The sequence below is a fragment of the Hyaena hyaena genome, unplaced genomic scaffold, assembly GCF_003009895.1.
Source record: "Hyaena hyaena isolate Hyena2069 unplaced genomic scaffold, ASM300989v1 scaffold_546, whole genome shotgun sequence".
NCBI lineage: Eukaryota > Metazoa > Chordata > Mammalia > Carnivora > Hyaenidae > Hyaena > Hyaena hyaena.
This window is the reverse complement of record NW_024081179.1, coordinates 553,037-571,801: the sequence shown is the minus strand read 5'-3', so window position 1 is coordinate 571,801 and position 18,765 is coordinate 553,037. Positions and strand designations below refer to the sequence as shown.

At 61.9% G+C, this 18,765-nt stretch overlaps 1 long non-coding RNA gene across 2 annotated transcripts; it reads right to left on the bottom strand.

Moving 5' to 3' along the window:
• Positions 1-14,711: 14,711 nt before the first annotated feature.
• LOC120247754 lies at positions 14,712-18,405 on the bottom strand. 2 transcript variants are annotated; one of them, XR_005532402.1, is made up of 4 exons: positions 17,065-18,405; positions 15,599-15,791; positions 15,435-15,484; positions 14,712-14,880 (listed from the first exon to the last, which is right to left on the bottom strand). It is a non-coding gene; the product is annotated as an uncharacterized LOC120247754 (long non-coding RNA). The 2 variants fall into 2 exon arrangements; XR_005532403.1 differs by lacking the exon at positions 15,435-15,484.
• Positions 18,406-18,765: the final 360 nt, after the last annotated feature.

Sequence of the window (18,765 nt, the reverse complement as noted above, 5' to 3'; positions counted from 1 at the left end):
GTGCTCCATGCGGCTGCAGTTTCCGCGGAAAGGAGCCGCGGACGCAGAATCTGTGAATCACGTCCTGAGATGCCTTCAGCCGGAACAGCGGTTCTCAACGTGGGGCCCGGGGCTGCGGCTGCGGCTGCGGCTGCGAACTGCTCGGAAACGCAGGTTCTCGGCCCCACCCTGGACTCACTGCGCCAGGCGCTCCGTCGCGGCCATGACCTGGGAGATCCTGATCACATTCAAGTTCAGGACCCCCTGACCTGGAGGGTCCCACCTTTACAGGAAGCCTGGCGCAGAGCCTTCTGCAGACTGTTTAGACGCCTGCAGTTCTGCCCAGCTGGCAAATCACACTGGGACTGACGCCTGCCCCTAGTCCCTGGCGTGGGTCCTTCAAAGAGAAGCCCCCTCTGCAGCGCCTGGGTGTCCCGAGGAAGCCGGGCCGCAGAGCGGGGCCGCAGACCACAAAGCTTGCCTCCCTTCCCTTCCCTGGCCCACCCTGCCTACCCAGCCCCCAACTATGGCCGGGAGCGATCAAGGAGCCCCACCCGCCAGTGCCTGGGGGCCTCCCTCCTGCCCCTCGCGAGTCCAGCTCATCCCTCGCCTTCTGTCCCTGAACATTGAGACGGGCATCCGAGGCCCTGCCTTCCCGCCTGGGGCTAGCCCCTCTCCCCAGGAGATGGACCCTTCTAAGTGATCAGATTCACTCGTCAACAAAGGTGGTGCTAATATCACTACTGACCAGAACGCCCCCTGTGCCCCTCTCACCGGAGCTGCCCCCGAGGTCACCAGGCCCCTTCCACAGATGGGCGACTGTCTTCCAGAGCCGGGCGGCTCTCCACCCCTCCCCACCTGCCCACCCAACCAACAGCCGGGTCCCGGAAGCCCAGCCCATGAGCCAGTGTGAGCTGACCTGTGTTTACTAGAAGTGGACACGACCAATACTAGATTCGTAGCACAGACCTACTCTCCAATTGTGCAGGTGACCGCCCCTGACCCCACTCTGCCCCTCCTCATTTCCTGTAAACTGAGGCAGGCCGGCAGGAGAGTGGACTCCAGTAGCCGCACATGTCCATCCTGGGATGTCCTCACTCAGTTTGTCCATTCATGTTGGCCCAGGCAGGATAGAGGTCCCCAGGGAGCCCGAAGAGACAGTGGGCGCCCTGGACGCCTCCTGGAATCCAGAGCAAGGGCTCGCTGCTTCCCTCCACTCCTCTCACTCCTCCTGCTCCGGGAGGGAGGCAGACGATGCCCTAAGGGGCCCCTTAGGGTTTGGATCACTCCCCTCCTCCCTTTGTGATCCAAATACCTGAGAGGGACAGCAGATCTTTGCACCAGATGTAGGTCTCGGCCAGCAGGGACTATGGGGCCAGTTTTCCCCACAATGGCTCGGGCCTTTCACCCCATCACTGAAACTCTCTGCATTTTAAAATTTTGATTTGGGACGCACCTGGGTGGCTCTGGTAAACATTCAACGCTTGACTTGGGCCTAGGTCATGATCTCGCGGTACAGGAGAGAGAGACCCACACAGGACTCTGCGCCAACAGCAGGGAGCCTGATTGGGATCCTTTCTCTCTGCGCTAACCCATCCCTGCACCTTCTCTCTCTCCCTCCCTCCCTCCAAATAACTTTTAAAAAATAATAAAAATTGGGGAACCTGAGTGGCAGTTGGTTAAGTATCTGACTTCAGCTCAGGTCATGATCTCAAGGTTTGTGCGTTTGAGCCCCGCATCGGGATCTGTACTGACAATGCAGAGCCTGAAGCCTGTTTGGGATTCTGTGTCTCCTCTCTCTGCCCTTCCCTCGCTCGCTCGCTCGCTCGCTCTCTCAAAAATAAATATTTAAATTTTTACATAAAAATAAAATTCTAATTTGGAAAGCCCCAAGTTTGTGAAGTCGTAGTCAAGTTTTAAAGGTCAGCACATCATGGTATGTCACCCCAGCAACCCTGACCTGAAAGTCCAGATTTGGGGGCAGCTGCTATAGATGTGCACTTGCCCCTTTCTTCCCAGGACCCCGACTCCATCTCTGTTCTCTCAAGGTCAAGAGCAGACAGGCTGCTCAGCTCGCTGCTAAGCCTCTCGTTTCCCTGCCCAGACAGTCAAGGACCCAGTTCGTCTCTCTGCTGCTTCCCCGGGGAAGGCTGAGGGCCGCCCCCCCCGGATGCTGGTGTCTCAGGGTGAACTCGGGGTCTGGGACACAGGCACGCCCAGCTTCTCCTTGACCGCTGAGGGGGTGGTTCCTAAACGCCTGGGCTGGTAGTGGGAACGCCTTTCTTCCAGGAAATTAGTTCAGGGCAGCTTGGTGGCCTGGATCAAGTGGCCTGTTAAAGAGTAACTTACACCCCATATTACATCTGAGTCCCAGGAGTAAGTATCCAGGGGGAAGTGTTTACTTTAACAGGTGAACAAAGCATCCTTTGTCAGCCGCTCGCCAGCGCCAGGCCCTCCTTTGGTCGGAACTGGCTGGTGTGGTCCCCCGGGAATGTGCAGCCTACAGGTTGACCAGTTAACCACTTTTCCGGGTGGGTTTATACCGCACAGGTCTTGGCTCGCTGGGGCACACAATCCGTGGGGCTGTGAGCACCCCCTCCAGGCAGCCTCCCTCTCGGACCTCCCCAGGTCAGGGCGACGTGGGATCTATCTACGCACATGGTCTCCCTCCCCGTGAAATAAAGGGGGCACCTCTCAGGGCGGGCTACGGCAGCACCTGTCTGTCCCACCCTCTCCGGGCTGTCACAGTGTCTTCCAGATCCTCCTGGAGGCAATCCCACAGGTCCCCCCGCTCTGTGTGCTCCCCCCGCCGCCCCTCCACATCTCCAGGGACCTCTGCTAACATAACACCTTTTCTGGGCCCCAGCCTAGATGACTCAGTTGAATTCCTGGGAGTGAGTCTGCCACCTGTCACTTTAGGAAAAAAAGGGGGGGGGGCACCTAGGTGGCTCAGTCGGTTAAGGGTCTGACTCTTGGTTTCAGCTCAGGTCATGATCTCATGGTTCGTGGGATCAAGCCCTGCCTCGGGCTCCATGCTGACAGTGTGGAGCCTGCTTGGGATTCTCTCTCTCCCTCTCTCCCTGCCCCTCCCCCACTCGTGCTCGCTCGCTCGCTCACTCTTTCTCAAATAAACTTTAAAAAAATGTTTTGTTTTTTTAAGGTTTTATTTATTTCTGAGAGAGAGAGAAAGACAGCATGAGCAGGGGAGGGACAGAGAGAGAGGGAGACACAGAGTCTGAAACAGGCTCCAGGCTCCGAGCTGTCAGCGCAGAGCCCGACGCAGGGCTCGAACCCACGAAGTGAACCATGAGATCATGACCTGAGCCGAAGTCGGATGCTTAACCGACTGAGCCACCCAGGCGCCCCTAAAAAAATGTTTTTAACAAGAAGAAGAAAAAATAGAAAAATAGGCACTCCTTGGGTTGATTCACAGCAGCGCAGGGAGAGAGGGTCTGGATCCAGCAGAGTACAACCAGCCGGGCGTGAGGTGATCCTTGACAAGGGACATGGAGGCTCATTAGAAATCCTATCTCCTCCTGTGAAAAGTTTGACACAGAAGATACTGATGACAGTGATACGAGTTTCCTCGATGCTCCAGGCGAGACTGCTCTGCCTCCGGGGTGACCCGTGGGGCCTGATGGGCCACCGCTGACTCGAACCGGGGGGAGCTGTGTGGTTCCTGCAATGGCCGGCGGCCCCTCGCTCCCACAGCTCAGTGCCACCCGGGGGCAGCCAAGGAAGTGGCTGTGGGGACCTCCACCGCACGGGCCACGGCGGGCGCCTGCAGGGCCAGAGGTTGCTCTCCAGGCTGCACGGCCAGCGGGGCACGGGGCCTGGGGGCGCAGGAGGCGTGCGACCTGCAGACCGAAGGCTCGGACGCCTCCCCCGGGACCCCGGGATCAGGGCAGCCCGTGCTGGCAGCTGCTCGGGGCCATCGGGGGGGCCGCAGCCCCGGCAGGTGCGGGCACCACGAACACACCCCAGCTGCGCCCTGAGTGTCTCCCTTGCCCGCCCGCCCCACCCGTCGGGACCGCCCTGCGCGCTCTCAGCCCGATGCCTGGGAGGCGGGGCAGCCGGGGCAGGCCCGGCGGGAGCCCCGGGCGAGGCCCCTGACCTGGCAGGTGCCCCTAAGTTGGGAGAGGCCGGGTGACTTCCGGCTGCCAGGCAGTGACTCAGGAGGAAAGAGTGCGGGACAGCCGGGGGCCACTTCCTCCTCCTCGGGGAGTCGGCCCTAATTAGCACCTTGGCTGGCCACGCCTTCCCGGAACCTCCTGCCCTCGGCCCACCCAGGTGGCCGGGCCTCTCCTGGCATGTGACCCAAGTCCTGGGGGATGGGTGCCAGGTGGAGGCACCCAGAGCTGGCGTCCAGGTGAGAACTGACATTCTCCGCGGGGGCGCACCTGGCACGGAAGAGACTAGGACCCGGGACACGGAGGCTCGGGAATCAGGAGCCTGGACGAGGGAGAGAGCGAGGGAGAGGCGGCGCCTCGGCATTTCGCCTCTGTCACAGCTGGGATCACAGAGACGGGATTTCCGGAGGCCCTGATGTCCCCCCCCAGCCCCTGGGCTGTGGCCTTCCCCTCATCCCACCCCACCCCCACCCCCGTCACGTGCCACTTCTTTTTTTGTGCCTCACACTCACCAGAAACGCTGGGCGAGTCAGGCAGCCCCTCTGAGCGTCAGCCTCCTCATCCATAAAATGGGTGTGAGGATTCCCGGTGCGGCCACCCGCTCACTGCAGTGCGGGTCCCGCGAGGGAGGCAGCGGCGGGTCGCAGGGCGCCTCTCCCGTCAGCAGGGCAGGTCCCCAAGATTTGGTTCGCTCGAGGGAAAAGGCACCTTACGCGATGATATACACAGAATGACACCATCTGAGTTGAAACACACAGAGACACAAAACTCAAGCTCTGTTTGTACAGGCTCACACTCGTAGGTAAGCAACACAAGGAAAGATCTGATGAAAAGTTCACCAAAACCAAAGAGCGAGCACACTGGGGGCCACATCAAGGGGGGTTAATCAAGATGCCATGATTTCACTGATTTTAATTTTTATGAGACTGTTCAGGAATTACTGTCTGATTTCAGGTAAATCAGACACACCGATGCATTAAGATGCGCCCTTCTTGCCAGCTCGTGGGGAGAAATAATGCAACCCCCCCCCCCCCGGCTCCTCTCACCTCCATAGGCGGCCCCCAGCCAGGTGGGTTATGCACTCAGCAAGCACACGCCGCCACCTCCCCCATGCAGCCTCGGGCCCGACTCTGGGTCAGAGGCGGTTCTGAGGCGACCCTGGCCTAGAGAGGGACTTCATACCCAGCACAGCTCCCACGAGCGCCCCCTAAATGTGTGGGAGGCCCGAAGATCCAGCCCCCTGGGGCGCCCCTCTGCCAGCACCCAGACCCCTTCCGACACGCTTTCCCCAATCTCTCCTCCGGGCCCAAACCCCAGGCGTCGCTCAGCTTGCCAAGCGTCCCCACAATCCGCCCTGTCCCTGGGGCAGGCTTGGCGAGCACTGAAGCCCTTCTCTGGGCCAGACCCTGGGGCACAGCACCCAGACCCTAGGCTGGGTCCCCCCAGGGGCTGTGGGGGGTGCTCCCCAGATCTGGCCACCTCCACCCAGAGGGGCACACCAAAGCCTGGGAAAACTGTGTGTCAGCCCTGACGGAACTCAGCCCCAGGAGGGCACCAGGAAAAACGACTTAGGTCCCTGGAGGTCACACCCTCTGCCTGGTGGCCACGGGGCACTGGGAGGCCCTGCCCCCGAAGACGGGTGGTGATGTCAGGACCCAGAGAGGTGAGTAGGCGAGGAGCTAGGGGTGGGAAAGGCTCAGAAGGGCCCCAGGAGAGGGCAGGCGGGAGGGATGTGGGTGACAAGCAGGGGACCCCGGGGCTGGGGGAGGCCCCTGGCAGACACTGGGGCTCCAGTGCCTAGGCCACGTCCTGAGACCCAGAAGTGGGTCCTGGCTGAGGTCTGGCCGGAAAAAGAAAGTGCAGGAACTTGACCGAGGTGCCAAGAACCCGGCAGTCATGGGCTGAGGCCACTGTGCCGGACGCTCCCCACAGTCACAGCGGACATTCCGGCACCTGAGGGTCCTGACAGACCCGGGGGGGCGGGGAGCGTGGGTCGCCCGCAGCCGCGCGGAGCAGGGGAACAGGAAGAAAGACGGTGGGGACCCCATCACCACGCCGTGGGGGGCTGCCGTGTGCCCAGCTCTGTGCCAAGCTCCACGCTCGGTGCTTCCAGGCCCCAGCCAGGCCGGGTTGGCCCCGCTGCGAGGGGGACGCTCCAACCCTGTTGCGCCCCGGCTCCGCCATCGTGGCCGGCGTTCACAGAGCCAGACATGCGTCACCTCAGCCAGTCCCCGCATGGCTCGTGAGCCAGGGCCGTCATCCTCCACTCTTGCAGGTGAGGAGCTGGGGCTCAGAGAGGGTGAGTCACCCATCTGAGGGCACACAGCTCGCACTCAGAACCGAGATTCAGACCTGGGCAGCCCTTAGCACGAAGCTGTGCCACTCAGCCCCGGAGCAGTATGGGAAAGGCTGGTCTTGGCCCGAGGCCCGAGTGCTGACCGCTGGTCCCCTCTGACCTCCCAGCCACTGACCCTGGTTCCTGCAAGGGCGGTGGGATGAACTGGAGAGAACAGAGGCTTCTGCTGCCGGAGGACACCAGGTTCCAATCAAATTCAGCACCGGAGTAACGTGTGAATTTTGCCCCTGAGCCTCGGTTCCTAACCTGTAAAATGGGGTAGCAGCAGCCCATGGAAACACTGCACCAGAATAAACGTGGTGGCCTGTGGGCTGTGGGGACAGGCTCAGCCCTAAAAGCAGGGCCCAGGACGCACGGGCAGCTGGGAGCCGCCTCCCCGACCTAACCCAAGGAGCACCCGGGGATCACAGCACCCCAGACCTTGTCCGTCCCACCCAAGGCAGCAAGAGCCTCCGTGGCCACCGTGACCTGGGCCCGGGCCCCTGCCTCGCCAGGGTTGTGCAGAAAACACCAGCATTTTTGGTCAGCCTTAGGTAGGGAGGGGCCGGGGTGCAGCGTCTCTACCCTCCTGGGTCAGAGGGAGGTTGACTGAGTCCTTTCTGTCGTCCTGCTGCTGACACTGATGCATTGCGATGGGGTGTGTCACCTCCCCCTCAGTGAACCCAGCTCATAACCACCCACTCAGTGCTTAAAGGTCTTTATCATGAGCATGTATCGCTTTGGTAATCAGAAAATAACCACGGGGCACCTTAAAAACAACAAGTAATAATCCCCAGGCCGGCGGGGGGCAGGGATGCATGGGAGCACGCCAGGGGTCGCTGTCCTGACCGCCAGCCCACACGGCAGCCCGGCCACCCCACGCTGGACACAGGCGTCCCTCCCACTGCAGCTGGGGCCTCGAGGACACCGAGGAAGCCCTGGGATTCCTCAGCCCCTCTACTCCCTGTGGACATGCCCCCCACCCTGTCCCACCCACAAGGCGTGTCCTGTGGGTACACCGAGAAGCTTGCAGGGCAGGGACCAGTGTGAGGCGAGTGAGGCATCCACCACACATTTAAGGGGTGCCCACCCCCACCGCAGCACCGCTGCCCTTAGCTGCTCCTCCAGTGCAGCTCTGACTGCTCCCCGCCCCCCCCCGCCCTACCTGGGTCCTGGCTCCCCTCTCCCCTGCCCTGCCTGGGACCTGGCTCCCCTCCCCCCCGCCCTGCCTGGGACCTGGCTCCCCTCTCCCCCGCCCTGCCTGGGACCTGGCTCCCCTCCCCCCTGCCCTGCCTGGGACCTGGCTCCCGGCCCGGCCCTGGGAGCTCAGCCCTTTGAAGCTGCTTTCTCAAAGAGCCACTTCCATTGTCTGAGGCTTTGGGTGAATTTTAACCTGCCAGACCAGAGTTGCAGACAGCATGACAGCCCTGAAGGCTGACATTTCACTGTGCGCTCTCTCCATGCCTGGGACCTGGCTCCCCTCCCCCCTGCCCTGCCTGGGACCTGGCTCCCGGCCCGGCCCTGGGAGCTCAGCCCTTTGAAGCTGCTTTCTCAAAGAGCCACTTCCATTGTCTGAGGCTTTGGGTGAATTTTAACCTGCCAGACCAGAGTTGCAGACAGCATGACAGCCCTGAAGGCTGACATTTCACTGTGCGCTCTCTCCATGCGGGCAGAGAGCTGGGGTCCCAGGTGCACAAAGGGACAAGGGACGGGAGGGGGGGCGCGCTGGCAAGAACCGCCAGCTCCTGGCAGTGAGCTCACTCCAGCCACACGCCCGCCACCCCGCGCACGCCCGCCACCCCGCGCACGCCCGCCACCATGCTTCGCCCATCATCCTCCATCCGGTCCTCATCCTGTGCTCCCGGTGATTCACCTGCGCTCATGCGCTCAGTCATCAGTACTGACTCACCTCCAGCATCCAGATGACCAGCCCCGTGGGGAGCCGAGGGGGGAGGGGGCCCGGAGGGGAGATGCTGGGGGGGGGGAGCCCTAGGAGGAGTGGCAGGTGCATCTGCTGCTGCCTCAAGAGGAGCCCTGCTTCCTGCTGTCACAGCACTTGACAGTTTACACACCTCTCTCTCTCTCTCTCTCTCTCTCTCTCTCTCTCTCTCTCTCTCTCGTCTCAAGGGGGCAGGGCAAGAGCCGGGGTTGCCATTTGGCCTGTGGTGAAACAGAGGCTCCCAGAGACTGATGCCCAGTGAGGGGCTGGGAGAAATGCACCCTGTGCCTCCAGGCTGCTTTGGGACGAATCTGGGGATCACCTGTCCTGCCCCAGCACCAAGTGTCCGCCCCAAGCCCAGGGGTCAGGGAGGAGGGCTGGGGTCCCTCCTGGACAGTGGGGGTGAGGATGGGCTGAGGGTGGGCACAGCACGTGCTAGGGTCGGGGGCATTCTGAGCCCCCCACCTCCTCCCAGCCTAGGAAATGGTAGGGGTCAGAGGCAGCTGGGGAGGGGTCCGCCTGTCTGGGTGCTGGGTGGGCAGAGGAGAGGAGGGCACCGCCTAGAGCAGATGGGGGCAGGGGGCGCACGTGCCCCCAACAACTGTGTGCGTGGCTCGTCCCAGCCCCACGAGAGCCCAGAGGAAGCTGCTGCCACCGGTGCAGACTCGGGTGCTGAGAAACACACTCCGATCCCCCGTCGGAAGATGCAGCGCTGCCCCCCCATCCTCGGTTCCAGGCCAGCCGTCCCAGCTTCTGCAGGGCCGGCCACCGGAGGGACCGCACAGCCTGCACGGCCCTGGCCACGCCCGCCTCCGTGAACCATAGCGCCCCCGCCACAGTGCCCAGCCCAGAAGGCTTTGATGGTTCTGTGTGTCCATGGGGTGCCAGGGGCCCAGGACGTACCCGGGAAGCGCGGGGGGAGGGAGGCACGGCGGGCGCACAGCCCGGTGCCGGTGCCAGGCGTGCCCGAGCCCAGCCTTCAGAAGGCTGGAGATGTGAGGGCGCCGACGACGCAGGCCTGCCCCGACTGGCCCGGCCGGGGCTTCTGTTTTCACATCCACACCTTCCGCTTCTCTCGCTGTTCCAGGGAAGGGCTGGGGGTTGGAAGCAGCTGGACAGCACCTCTGCCCTGAGCAAGCAGCTGCCACCCACGTCCCCAAGGGGACCCCCTCCTACAGCACAGCCGCCGGATGCCGCCCTTTGCCAGGAGCACGCAGGGTGTTGAGGGATCCAGGGATGCTGGCGGAGCCGGCCTCGTGCCCGGGGCGGGGGGGGGGGCGGGGGGGTGCTGGCACCTGCCGGGGGTGCCCTGCCCACCGCCCTCCTCTCACCCCCAGACTCACGTTCCCGCCCCATCCCGCTGTGACCCCAGCCTACTGAGGAGGAAACTCCTTCCCTTTCTTCACAAAAAGCAACCTGCACGAGAATTCTCGAAACCTGGCTCGGGATCCACAGCGAGGCCCTGGGCAAGGCCACACACCCACCCTCCGGGCCTCGGTGTCCTCACCTGTGAAGTAGGGGTTCCGGGGCTACAGCGGTGATGAATGATACTCAGCCTCCCTCGGGGTCACAGCCATGGTGAGAAGGCCGTTATTAGTTCTTCCTGTCACCTGCAAAGGGGACCGGCCAGGAGGAGGCCAGACACCTCCCAGGTCAACGGGGGAGCAGCCAGCGTGCCTGCGGCGCCGAGAAGGGCCAGCTCTGCCCAAATGTCTCCAGGAGACACAGCGGGGGCTGGGCCAGGGCTCCTGGTACTTCGGGGCCCCCAGAAATGTTCTTATTTCTTCTAAAATCAGAAGGAGAAAAATCGACTTCTAGGTTGAAGACCATTTCTCAATGTATCATATGAATCTATTCCTCTTGATGCCACTGTGGTCATAAACTGTAACTTCTGATACTGTTGTGTGGGGGCGGAAGGGGCCGGGCTTCTGGACGTGGCCAGTTCAGGGTCAGGTTTCAAGAAAGGTGATTCTGATTATGTCAGGGGCCCACACTGGGACCAATAACTGAGACCAATGGGCGGGGGTGACCGCGGCCCAGGCCTGGCCACTGGACCCCTGTATAGAGAGAGAATGGGAGCCTGGGTGGCTCAGTCAGTTAAGCGTCTGACTTCGGCTCAGGTCATGATCTCATGGCTCATGGGTTCAACCCCCCCCAGCCCCCCTCCCACCCTAGAGCCTGGAGCCTGCTTTGGATTCTGTGTCTCCCTCTCTCTCTGCCCCTCCCCCACTCACAGTCTATTTCTGTCTCTCAAAAAATAAATACATGTTAAAAAAACATTTTAAGGGAGAGGGGCACCCGGGTGGCTTAGTCGGTTAAGCGTCCGACTTGCGCTTAGGTCATGATCTCGCGGTTCGTGGGTTCGAGCCCCGCATCGGGCTCTGTGCTGACTGTCAGCTCAGAGCCTGGAGCCTGTTTCAGTCTGTGACTCCCTCTCTCTCTGACCCTCCCCTGCTCACGCTGTCTCTCTCTCTCTCTCTCTCTCTCTCTCCTAGAAACAAATTTAAAAAAAAAATTAAAAAAAATTAAAAAAAGAAAACATTTTAAGGGAGAATAGAGAGCAGCTGGGCACCCCCAAGGTAGGGAACAATCCTGATGGCTGTGGTCCCCTGTGGGGGCCGTGCTGGCCTCTCCTGTTTCGGGGCTGGGCCCTCGACACCGTCGGAGGTGGGCGCCTGCAGGTGGGTGCTGACAGCAGCCTCCGCCTCCCCAGCGCCACAGGCAGGCCTGGAGCCCTCGCCTGCCAGCCGGGGGGTCTGCTGGCCACGGGTGGTCTTCCGTCGTTCCCTCCAGGTTCTGGCGACTAAACAGACTTCAAGATCAACTTTAGATTTACTTTTTTTTTTTTTTAATGTTTATTTATTTATTTATGAGAGAGAGAGAGATGCAGACCCAGCAGGGGAGGGGCAGAGAGAGAGGGAGGCGCAGAATCCCAAGCAGGCTTCGTGCCAGTGATGTGGAGCCTGACATGGGGCTTGAACTCAGGAACTGAGATCATGGCCTGAGCCGAAACCAAGAGTCGGATGCTTAACCGACTGAGCCACCCAGGTGTCCCTATTTATTAATTTGTTCATGTTTTGGGTTTTTCTTTTTCTTTTTTTTTTTTTTTTTGGAGAGAGAAAGTGCCCATGGGAGATGCAGAGAGGGAGGGGACAGAGGATCTGAAGCAGACTCTTCACTGATGGCAGCGAGCCCGATTCAGGGCTTGAACTCATGAATCATGAGATCATGACCTGAGCCAAAGTTGGACGCAACTGAGCCACACACCCCAGGTTCCCCAACGGCCTTGGCTTTAAAGCTTTGGGAACTCCAAGTGTGTGCTTTCCTCTATGAGCCTTGTTTTCATCTCCTGTAAGGAAACTCAGCTGCAGGCCCCGCCCCACGGCATCGCAGGGGGAGGCTAACATCTCGTCAACCATACAATCAATCGGACATTTACCGAGTTCTTCTGGGCAACCTGGGAATCCTGAATGGAGACGTCATCCGGCCCCGGAGCTGGGGGCCTGTGCTGCCCGCAGGAGGACAGGGAGCCCCGAGGCCGTGGGACCAACCTTTGGCCGCCCTCTGTGTTCGACGCCACACCCCAGCCTCTGAGCGTGAGGCTTTCCTGGGCCTCAGAGTGTGCAGACGACCTGTGTCCTCCCCCAGGCCGCCCTTGCCCACATGACCCACCCACCTGATCCAGGGCAGACACAGCGGAGCCCCTCACCCCTCTGTGCATGCGTCTGGGCACACGCTCGGCCATCGTCCTGAGCTCTGACTATGTCCAGAGGGCCCGAATTGCGTGGTCTCGTCCCCATGACTGCCCTGATCTGTGTCTTGATTTCTCGTCTTCCAGGTCAGGAGACAGAGCCTCAAGCAATTGAATCGCGTGTAAGTCTGCGTCACCTGCACAAACTCACCTGCCGCATCGCAGCAGTCTGGAAGAGCTGCTTCCAGGCTCGTCTCTGGATCCCGGAGCTCTGGGGCTGGGGGTGGGGCTGGTTCATCTTGCTGCGTCCAGACGGGTGTGCAGGGAGGGGTGACCAGGCCCCTCTGCCAGGCCTCCACCTCACAGGCCACCCCCCCCAGGCCTGCCCCACTTGGCACTGGACTGGAGCGGGCTGCTGCCAGGTCCGTCCCCCAGCCAGTAGGAAGTTCCTGGGGTCAGGCCGGGACCCCCAGTGCCGGCCCTTACAGGCCTGCACGTGAGTGTGCGCAGGGTTCCAGGGACCCCACCCCGGCCTGACCCCACCCCGGCCTGGGCCTGCGGCTTCCCGGCTGCTCCCTCCTGCCCCGGGGCCCACGGCTGCCATTTGGAGCACACACAAAGCATTCAGCCGGCGCTGCCTGCAGGGCCCGAAGCCGCTCCCCAAACAGCTGGAAAACATGTTCTGCCTCCCAGTGTGGCACTGGACACAACACAGCCTGTTTGTCTGGGCCGATGCACCTTCTGGGCCCCGCATGGAGCCCCGCGGGAGGCCGTGGGCACCATTGGCATGGACCCCCCACCACGGGAGCCGGAGGCCATGCCCAGCCCAGGGCGAGAACACCCCTCCTCACAGGCGCCACGAGCCTGTGCTTTCACGCCGAGCGATTTCATCTGTCCGGGATGTAGCTTGAAATAAAACTACCAAATGACCAACTTGCTTCCTGAAACCCTATTTACAGCAGACGGTCCTTTTTCCCACTGACCTGTGCAGCCATTTCTCTGGGCCAAGTTCTCTTTTTTTTCTTAAGTTTATTTATTTATTTTAATGGGGGGGGGGCGGGGGGACAGAGAGAGGAGGAGAGAGAATCCCAAGCAGGCTCTGCGCTGTCAGTACAGATCTCAACGCGGGGCTCCAACTCATGAACGTGAGATCATGACCCGCGTGGAAGCTGGCCGCTTAACGGATGGAGCCCCCAGGCGCCCCTGTGCGCCAAGTTCTTTAAGATTTGACCTCAAAGCAACAGAGACTAGTACAGGAGCCTCATCCAGGCAGCCCAGCGGAGGGGCAGGGAGGTGGCTGCTGTGGGCTGGGGAGCACAGGCCCGCACGGGCCGGGGAGGTCTGTTCCTGGGGAGGCCCTGCTGGCCCTCTCTGGGAGCGCCCCTGAACTTGGGCAGGGCGGGAACAAGACGGAGGCGGGGCGCAGGCCCCCTGGGGGGCTCCGGCCCAAGCCGTCCTCAACTTCCTGGATTCCAGGAAGGCTCGCAGGGGGGCGGTGGGCCAGCCGAGCAGGGGTGCGCCCATCCTGCAGCTGGGGTCAGCCCTTCCGGTGCCGCCGACGCCGCGGGCGGGCAGGCGGGAGGCCAGGGCCGGTCGGGACCGCAGGCGCGGCCCCTCTGCGCACCCCCGCCCCTTCCTCTGGAGACACGGGAGGCTAGGGTCCCGGCGCTGCGGTGGGCACCCCTTTCCCGCAATGGGCCTGTCCCCGGGGGCCCCGCCGCACAGGGAGGGGGCAGGCTGGCGGGGGGGGGGGGGAGGGGGAGAACGGAAAGGCGGGGGTGCCCAGATGGTTGGGGGGTGCCTGCAATGTTGACCCTCGGCAGTCAGCTGGCTGCAACTAACTAGAGAGAGGACTGGGAGGCAGGGCGAGGAGGGGACAGACAGGGGGCAGCCTGAGCATGACCCCCAGGGCCAGGGAGGGAGGGGGTAGCTGGAGACCCGGAGAGCCAGTACCCTGCCTCCCAAACCAGCGTCTCTAAATCAGCCACCCCTCGGGCCAGCAGCCCCCAGGAGGAAAGCAGTAGAAACACAGTGCGGGCTACTGGCCTCTGCACACCACTGCCGGGCTGTCCTCAGGATGGGGCAGCAGTGGTGACAGGGGCTGGGGAGGGAGGGGCTATGGGAGGCCTGGGTGCCTGTTGGGGGCGTCCAGAGAGCCGCCTGGCGGAGGACAGCCCTCACCCTGAGTGAGGAAGCCCCCGGCCGGGGAGCTCACCCCTGCATTCTGAAGCGGCCTCTCCTTTCTAGGAGGATGGAGGGGGGTGTTGCTGTGTGGACCCCTGCCCAGCCCGGAGCGGGCCTCTGGCGGATCTGCCCAGGGCTGATGCCCTCTCTGCCAATCACGCCGCACAAGGGGGCGATGCCTGCAGGGGATCTGAGAACGAGCCACGAGGCCTTGGGCCTCAGTCAGCCAAGCGTCCGAATCCTGGTTTCCGCTCTGGTCCCGATCTCAGGATTCGTGGGATCAGGCCCCACACTGGGCTCCGTGCTAACAGTACAGAGCCAGCTTGGGATTCTCTCTCTCCTTCTCTCTCTCTCCGCCCCTCCCCTGCGCGCCCTCTCTCTCAAAATGAATAAAACAAACAAACAAACAAACAAACAGCAAATTTTCAAGAAGTTATTTCACAGCCCCCAAAAGGCAGGTCCCTCTGTTACCCTCCCGGGGAGCCCCAGAGGCCAAGAGGTCAGCGCTGGTTAATGGACCCTCCTTTATTCCGGCTTTATCAGCTAATGGCAGCTAAAGTGATTTCACACAAAATAATGTGTCAGAGATAATTGCTCCTGGGCACAGCTCCCACATTCCAACCTGCAACCAAAGGCCAGACGTGCCGTTAATGATTAAACTGCAGTGGTGCTGCTGCAAGCAGAGTGGCGGAGGCTTCTGGCGGGAGGGGGGGCGGGGGGGCGGGGGGCAGCGGGAGGGGGGCGGGGGGCAGCAGCCGGCCCTGCCCAGCTGATGGTTCCTGCCCTGCAGGGGAGGGGAAAGCTAAATATTGTCTAATCCCAGCATCCTGGACTGCAAACAGGCATCCCACTGTCTGTCACACAGCGGGTCATGGTCACGGCCCAGCCTGCACCCACCTGAGGTCAGGATGAAGGCCCAGGCAGGTCCAAGCATCCCGGCACCAGGCAGGAAGGACAAGAGGAGTGGGGTGGGGCCCTGTCTCTACTGCCTTCCTCTGCACCAAGGGACCTTCTTGGGAACGTTCTTGCACTGATCAAGGACCGCGTGAAATGAAGGGGTGTAGGCAGCTGCATACAAAACCCCACATTTGGCAACAGAAAGCAAGTGTGGGCCACTCTCCGCGTGGCCAAGAGTCTGGGACTTAACACTCAGAGAGGCTTGGGCTCCGATCCTACCTCTGCCACTTTTCAGCTCACACAATATCTCTAAGCCTCCATTCTCTCATCTGTAAAATGGGGACATGTACCTGACCTCAGGATATCCTGAGCCTTCACAAGATGACGCACGAAAAGCACTAAGTGCTGTCGCCATGGCACGTGGTTAAATGTTCGACACCCACCAGCCATCACAGTTATGATCACAGGGTCCTGTCCCTCCGAGATCCTCTTCCGCCCTCAGCCCCTACAATGTGAGGGCGTGTCTTCGGGTTCAAGCGGGTGAGTCAGGGTCAGCATTTGGAGCTGACTGAGGTGGGGTGCTGGAGTGGAAGAGAGGCCACCAGTAACTTTGCCTTCCCAAGGAGAGGGGGCCCACTGTGAAAGTATAAATTTTTTTTAAAGGAAATCACTCCCTTTTTTTAAATAATTTTTTTAAATATTTTTATTTCTAGGAGAGAGAGAGAGAGACAGCGTGAGCAGGGGAGGTCAGAGAGAGAGGGAGACACAGACTCTGAAACAGGCTCCAGGCTCTGAGCTGTCAGCACAGAGCCCGACACGGGGCTCGAACCCACGAACCGCGAGATCATGACCTGAGTGAAAGTCGGACGCTCAACCGACTGAGCCACCCAGGCGCCCCTTAGTCCCTTTTTTAATGTTTATTTATTTTTGAGAGCGAGCAGGCGAGCAGGGGAGGGGCGGGGGGGGGGGGGGGGGGGGGGGGGGGGGGGGGGGGGGGGGGGGGGGGGGGGGGGGGGGGGGGGGCAGAGGATCCGAAGCTGGCTCTGCAATGGCAGCCGAGAGCCCGACGCTGGGCTTAAACTCATGAACCGTGAGATCATGACCTGAGCCAAAATCAAGAGTCAGAGGCTTAATCGACTGAGCCCCCAGATGCCCTTCGTATCCAGCTTTCTGAGTGGACATGTTTTCAGTTCTCTTAGGTGTATGCCTAGCAGTGGAATTGCTGGGTTATATGGTAGAAAGAGTGTCATTCTAGGTCACCAAGAAAGTGGCAAAGGAATAAAAGTAAGCATGTAGGTAGGAAAGGTAGGAGGGTAAGTAGTTAAATCTCCCTCTTTCGCACTGAGGAGTCCCCATGCCTGAAGTGTGGCGAGTCAGGGACTAGAGTGGACCTGCCGCGTAGAGCTGCGGTCAGGTGTGAGCAGAACCGAGTTCAGGGAGAGGGAAGACCGGCCCTGGGAGATCACGATCGCGGGGAGGGCACCCCGTAGCTCTTTGATTTGTGACTGTCTGTTGTTTATTAATTACAAAGTGTTTGGAACTGAAAACGTAAGTTAACAGGAAGATCAGGTTTTATTTGCCATTTACCAGGAGCACAGCAAGAGAGGGGGCGTGCGCCAACAGTGGCTTGGCCCCCAGACGCCATCTGCCTCCCTCGCACGTCGGCCGCGGCTCCTCGGTCCACCCCGGGCCACAGCGTCAGGAGGGGGCACCTTGCTTCTCCCAGGGAAGGGCCCTCCACACCCCCGGCTTCCGCAGGCTACACTCCACCCGCCTCCTCAGCGGTTTCGTGGATCCCTCCCGACCGCCAGCCCGGGGCACGCGGGCGTGCGGCGAGTCAGGGATGGTCGCCGACCTTTGTTGGAACACCCTCCACTACCTCCTGTGCACCCGTCCGCCGCCCGCTCACCTGTCCATCCTTCCGTCACTTCCTGATGCGTCCCTCCGTGGAGCTGGCCCCTTGAGCTTTGCCCTCGGGGGCCGCAGCGTGAGGACCCGACTGACCAGACTGGCCTGTAGGCCAGCAGTGGTCACAGGGGGTGAGGTGGCACGCGCTGTGACAGGCTGGGGCGGCACGGCCCCTCCTGCCTGGTCCAGGCCTGCTTCTCCGTTGGCGCATTCAACTTCCGGCACTGCGCTTCCCTTCTTGGGCCCCTGTTATCTACTGACAAGGGTTCAGTGAGTGCCCAGCCCAGGCCGGACGCGGTTCTGCGCTCTGGGGGTGCAGCTGGAAGCCAGAGGCCTGCTGTCGGGCCGTCTGAACTGGGGAGCCCCCAGCCCACGGCACACAGCGGGGGCTCAAAACAACAGTGGCTGCGCGTCACTCTCTGTAAGAGAACACAGATGCAAAAGGACCCGGGCCTCGCTCAGAGGGGGCTCGAGGGCGCTGGGAGCCCCCGCAGCACAGCTCTGCTGCGGACAGACCCCGAACCAACCGTGAGGAACGTGCGCCTGCAGATTCCGCCTCCCGGAGACAGACTGCGGTTCTGGAAAATTCTTCCCCTCCAAGGCAAAACACAGTGGGACTTCCCAGGTGTGGTTGGGGCCCCGGGAGGGGGGTGCGGCCCCTGCTCCACAGGCCCCACTCAGCCTCCCGCCCCTTCAGGGCCCAGGGCCGCGAGTCACCCGCTTGGGGAAGCGGCCATCCTAAGCCTAGCAGGAAAAGACCCTCGAGGCCGAGTTGTGCCACGATGCAGGTGGCCACTGTGGAGGTGACCTGCCGGGGTCCCGAGCGATGACACATCCCACTGGCTGGCCTGGCGGCTGTGATGACACTTGCTGGCAGGTGGGGTGCTGGAGTAAGAAGTTAAAGTGGTTCCCCTTGCGGAGCTTCGCCGGGGGGATGGGCAGGGGACCAGGGCTGAGCCGGCGGCAGCCCCGTCGGAGGCTTTGGCGAAGGCTCTGGCGGGATCTCTGCGGAGGACTGACCCAGGGCGGGGAGCCCGGAGAGGCGGAGGGGGGCCCAGGGAGAGCCAAAGCTCCCCGAAGACACTGGTCCGAGAAGGGGGTGGCTGCGGGCACGGGGACCCCGGCGCGGGGCAGGGGGGTAGGAACCGTAGGAGCAGAGCCCCCCCAGGAAGGAAGCCTAGGCGGGCAGGGGGGCGGGGGTGGGGCTCAGGAAGCAGGCCCCGCCCCCACCCGCTGAGGCCCCGCCCCGCACGGTGCCCACCCCCGCAGCCCCCAGAGCATCGTCCCTGCCGGGGTACCGAGCCCGCGTCCGCACCCCTCGGCTGCCCCTGGGGCGCCCCGTGCCCCGCAGGAAGCGGTTCTGTCCGCTCGGGGCAGTCAGAGACCCGGGAGGGGCCTGTAGGCGGACGTGGTCTGAGCCCGGGGCCAGGCGGTGGCCGTCAGGACGACAGGAGAGGGCGCAGTAACGTAGCCGCCCAGGGCGGGGACAGGGGGCTGCCCACCTGCTGCCCCAGTGACACCTTCTCCCCAGGATGAGGCCTTACAGCATGGGAGGCACCATCAGGGCAGCGGAGCTCAGAGCCCTTCACCTGGTACCTCACCTGGCACCTTCTCCTGGTACCTCTACTGGTACCTTCTCTTGGTACCTTCTCCTGGTACCTCACCTGGCACCTTCTCCTGGTACCTCACCTGGCACCTTCTC